This window comes from Perognathus longimembris, chromosome 18 (genome assembly GCF_023159225.1).
Source record: "Perognathus longimembris pacificus isolate PPM17 chromosome 18, ASM2315922v1, whole genome shotgun sequence".
Classification (NCBI taxonomy): domain Eukaryota; kingdom Metazoa; phylum Chordata; class Mammalia; order Rodentia; family Heteromyidae; genus Perognathus; species Perognathus longimembris.
Genome location: NC_063178.1, coordinates 46815362 through 46821361, shown reverse-complemented (window position 1 = coordinate 46821361; position 6000 = coordinate 46815362).

Below are 6000 nucleotides of genomic sequence, written 5' to 3'. Positions count from 1 at the left end.
TCGCTGCATCGGTGAATGGGAAGAGACCAAAGCCACAGCTTGCCTGAAAAAAGCCTTGCTTTTGCGTTTCGGAACATCTGGCTCTCGATGGTTTTCTTGGAGGTCGTCTCGCGACTTTAGGTATTACAGTATGAGACGAGCACTTTACCACTAGGCCATATTCCTAGCCCCATGTTCATATAGTTCTTGTTAGTGTTCACTTCCCATATAAATGCGGTAGACTTTAGACTTGTGTATTCTTCAAAAGCACAATAGATAAATCCTATGACTGTTCATGGTGTTGGTTTACTGGAAACTTCTGCTATATTTCATTTTGTCATCTTTCTACACAACAATCCTGTCTGGCTGCATTAAACATTCTTAATTATCTCAGTTATTGATAGTACATATTGCTTTATTTTGGGCTCCCATATCTTCCATCCATCTATAACATTTCTCCTCTTCCACGTATGAAGCAGTAGAATCCTTGAATATTCAGCTCCTGTTCCTCTCTATCCCAGTATCCAGAGCCATCATTCTTTCTGTGTATGAGTTTGTTAATCCTTGGAAACTCAAGAAGAGACTTCAAGCCATTTATGTTCCTTTTTACTTGGTGTATTTTATTTAACGGATTGCATTCAAGGTTCATCCGTACTATACTATATAGCATAATTTTAAATGCATTTATCTATTGTTTTATGTGTTCTTACCTTTGTTGGTGAGCAATTGTGATGTGTTTCTCCAAATAGTTGTTACAGTCCTTACTTTACATCTTTTGTGTAGAAATGTAGAAGAAGAAGTGCTGGGTCATATGCCAGTATGTTTCCGTGTTTAATTCACTTTATTATTGTCTATATCATCTTTGATTGTTTTACATTCCTGGCAGATGTGCACCAAAGGTCACATTATTTTTACATACTTCCCAGAGCATATTAGATTTAAGGACTGTGGCCTGTTGTGTGTATTTTTTTTTAACAACGTGCATACTGACATGTAAAATGTAATTACTTCATTGTGATTTTGTGAGTAGTTGTTGTGAAGTGATTCTACCAGCTCATATATTCTTTTGAAAAGCATGTTGTATATTAGCTTGTAACTACACTGGTAGTTTGACGGTTATGTTAATAAAGAAGTAACCATATATTTATGTATAGAACAAAGGCCATCCTTACGCTGAAGCGTGACACTTCATAAGTGAAACCTACAGAAAAATTGTTCTGCTAATATGTAGTAAAATTTATCAAACAAACTATACATACTCTTCCAGGCATCTACATATACTTAGTATTGTCATGTCAGATTAGTAGCACCTATAAATTTTTATCTTGTCACTTTTGCTAGAAAAGAGAAATGTTTTGATGAAGTAGGGAAATTCTGTATTAGTTATTGTGTTCTTAGTTATCTATTTAATATAGAGCCAAGTATTTCTACTATGATATTTCTTTTTTCTTCTCTATAGATAATGGAGCAAGCTCCAAATATTTTGTGTAAGAGAAAAGCACACATGTAGAAGAATAAAATTCCAGACTTGATGTTATGACTCAGAGATAATTACTTGTTGGAAATGAGCCATTACAGGAGCCGGTGTCCTTTGAAGATGAAGTTATGGACCTCAATTGGGAGGAGTGGCAGGACCTGGACATTGGATATATCATCTAGAGTAGAATGTTCGTTACTACTGAAAATAAGATCTGGAAATCACTAATTTAAAGTGGGCATTTAAAATGCACTCGATTAAAAATCCAAGCTGTAACTTGGCAATTTAGTTTACACCTGTAATCCCAGCTACTGAAATCTAAGCTATCCCATTTAGAAAATTCCCCAAGAGACTCCTTTTCTTCAATTAACCATAAAAATATCTAGGAGGCACATTGTCATTGAAAGAGGTAGAACCCTAGCCTTGAACAAAAGAGGTCAGAGGCTTACAATCCAAAGCTTGTACTTATAGGAAAAATCAACCGTGGAGCTAATGAGAAATAAAAAACCAGATTTTGGAGTTACTTTTATACCAGAATGTCTGAGATCATTACCGGAAAGGTGTCCCAGTATGAGCAACAGTTCTCCACTGTTTCTTTTCTTTTCTTTTATTTGCAAATCCTGGGGCTTGAATTCAAGGGCCTAACCACTGTCCCTGCCTTCCTTTAACCACAGTACTACTTCTGGCCTATTCCATATATACGGTACTGAGGAGTCATACCCAGGGCATCATGTATAGGAGGAAAGAATTCTACAATTAGGCCATATTTTCAGCCCTCCACTGTTTCTTTTTAACAGGGCCCTGTGTTTCTATACCTAAGGTGATTCTCAACCTGGAGGAAGGTGCAGAACCATGAGTGGGAGAGGCCCGGGACAAGAATTTCACAGGTTAGTAAATGCACCCTACAGAGTGCTCTTGGAGACAGAGCACAGGTGGTAAGTTCGTGTTGAGCTGTACTGAGCAATAATGTTCCTTGTTCCCCTGTGTCTTGTGTTTGGTGGAGAACTATGGGATTCTTTGTCTTAAGAGCAGGGATTCAAGAATTCATATGGGGACACACTGAATTCTGTGTGGGCATAGCATTAAAGTTAGCAAATCTCTTTCTCTTCCTGATATTCATTCTTACACTATACAAAGACAGTGAGAAATGTACAAATTATGTCATTTCTGGGATATAAGATTATGCAGGTGTCATGAAATCAAGAGGACACCATGGATACTGTCCTCTAAGGAGGAAAATAGCTTATCTGTGGTTGTGGGATTTAGTGCCAAAGCTTTTAGTATGGCAAGAATGATTACCTGGGTGTTGATTAGGAATATCCTTTATCATAAATGGTTCTAAGGTCAGGAATGTCAGGAAATGAATTTTGATGAGGCTTTTTGTAATATGGTGAGAAAAGGATTTTAAAACTCCCACATATGCCTATAGTAATTCTTAGGGAGAAACTGGACCTGAAGAAATATATGCATAAGTCCTTAGTTCTGGGAACTATTCCTGGGAATGAGGAATGAGGAGTCCATTGCATATCAGAATATGGTTCTCCAATGTGAGCATGCTGGATCCAGGCCTGGTGTAACTCATGTAGTTGAAAATCCGTTAGCCATATAGAGCCTTTTATTAAACATTCTGAGAGTTCAATTGAGCAGCAGGATTTCGAGGATGAAGAGACCATATTCTTTAGAAATAATTGTGTTTGTTGCGAGAACTTTCTTACAACCATAATGAATATATACAAGGCAATGTTAAGTCCGCTTTCATTGGAGAAGAAATACTACAGTTAGTGAGGAAAACACCCGAATGCACTGTATGGGAGAAAACATTCTGCTTCAGACCTACAGTCAGTAGACGTCAGAAAGAACACACTGGAAACCATCCCTGTTCATGGTTTGAATCTGAGAAATCTTTCAGTAAGGAAATAGACCTTACTAACCATCAGAACAAATATCCAGAGGAGAAGTCTGATAAGCATAAGAAAGGTGGAAAGAAAACTTATGAATGTACCAAATGTGGAAAGTCCTTCAAACACAGGTCAGCTCTAAAAGCACATAATAGAATACACAAAGGTGAGAAACCTTAGGAATGTAATAAAGGTAAAACATCCTTCATTGACAGGTCAACTCTAGAAAAACATAATAGAATTCACACAGGTGAAAAACATCATCAATGTAACAAATGTGGAAAGTCATTCACCTACAGCTCAAATCTAAATGCACATACTAGAATTCATACAGGTGAGAAATCATTTGAATGTAACCAATGTGGGAAGTCTTTTACCTGGAAAGCACACCTAAGTGTTCATCACAGAACTCATAAAGGAGAGAAACCTTCTGAATGTAACACATGTGGAAAGTCTTTTGCCAAGAAAGCATACACTAGTGTTCATGAGAGAACATATATAGGAGTGAATGTAACTAATGTGGAATATATGAATGTAACTAATGTGGAAAGTCCTTCACCCAGCAGTCAGAAGCATAAGAGAAATCACGCCGATGAGAAACTATGAATGTAACAAATGTAGAAAATCTTTCACACAGAAGTCCACTCTCAATGTGCACAATGAACACACCCAGAAGAAAAGTCATGAATATGACAAATGTGGAAAATCTTCCAACCAGAAGTGAAAGCTCAATATGCACCAAAGAACTGTCTCTTCCTTTTTGTACAACGTTCTCTGAGTATAACATGCTGTCAGGAATTTCTTTACTTTGGTGTAAGTGAATGTGGTTGAGATTGAAATGTTCATTAAATGCTTTGTTTTGTATTGGACTCGATGTGGTTTTGGATGCCTAACCTCAAATGACCGTTCTCTTTTTTATATTTAATGACTGGTGATGAGTCACTTATGACTGATTCACTCTTAGCCCATTCTGGTGTTCTGCTGAGTGAATAAGAGTAAAACACCACTTTAGATAATGTGAAGAGCATGCATTTTCTCACTGCTCTGGTGGCTGAAGTGAAGTTCTTAGGAGGATGAATATCTGTCACCACTACTATCATTTCCTGTAGTTCCTTTTAGTTAATTGTGCCAAAACACAAGTGAGATGTGGTTTTCTAAAAATTAGTTCTGGCAGAAATATAAAAATTATAAAGTGGGAGAAAATGAGGAACAAGAAGTACTTAAGAGATGCTTACAGAAATCCAAGCAATGATAGAGACAAGTAGTAAGAGTTAGAACTGTAGTATACATTTGGTAGAGTAAAACAGAGGGAAAAATTATCATCAAGGGTTTCTGATTGCATAGGTAGGTACCTACCTAGATTCTTTCTGTGGAGTTTAAGGAAAAATGTTAGCTTCTCGATATTTCATCTTAAATTGATTAATTATTATGAACAAGATTCTTTTGAGGGTAAGTAGTCATCAAAAGGGGTTACAATTCCATTAGTCAGGATATGAGAACAATGCTTCTTGACAATATTACCCCTTTCGTTCTCTCCCATGTTATCCTTTCCCATTCCTATGCACGAATTTCATATATTCTTTTTACAGAATGTATATTGTATACATAATAGGTTTGCCTTTATGCTTGCTTCATATCTCTTCCGTTTCCCTCCCAGGAAAAAAATACATGTTTCCAAATCATAGTGGTAGTGTTTACTTCATTCTGAGGTTTATCCAGGTATTATAGTTCTTGTATTATATCTGCTATGGACATTGGGAGACAACTAAAGAAAGGATTCCGAAAGTTCATCGTGCATTAAGACCTTGAGGATTTATTACATTCAAAATTCTGCTCTGTAGACATCAATGTTTTTAAGTATCAAGTCCTGAGTAAGGAGGATCATCACTACTTTGATTTCTTTAAATGTGGATTTCTGACAAACTCCATTAGAATGCTGATGATTCTGCCTCATAAGTAACTGTAACTTGCACCGAAATCAAGCACCTTTTCATCTAGAATTCATTTCTGCTGAGATGTATTCAGAAAAGTATTTATACCCTGGAGAGACTTAAGCTGAACATTCCAAGAGTGAAGTATCCTAGTGTGATACTGGTGGCTTACCCCTTGTAACCTGTACTATTCATTAGGGTGAGACCTGATGATCACACTTCAAAGCTAGTGTTGGCAGGAAGTTTGGGACTTTTACTTCTCTAAACTACTAAAAACTCAAATGTAGAGCAAAAACGAAGAAAGTGCACCTGACCAGTATTCAAACCCTAGTATTATGGTACTTTCACAAAATGATCAAGATGATGGTGATATCAACAACAACAATTCTGTCAATGATAATAAAAAAAAGTCTGGACTGTATTATATATATATGGAAAAGAAAACCAGAAAACCTAAAGTGAACTATATATGAAAACTTGTTGTGGGGGCTAGAATAAGATCCATGTCAGGGTTCTTGTATTCATCAAGTAGTCTAAAAGCATCTTAAAGCTACCCAGGCACTGTGTCATTCCTGTAATCCTATTTACTCAGGAGGCTGAGATCTGGGGATTGCATTTCCAAAGTAGCCTGGGCAGTTAAGTTTTGTAAGACTCAAATGTCCAATTAAGCAGCAAGAATTTGGAGGTGGACCTGTGGCTTTATTGTAAAGCAAAG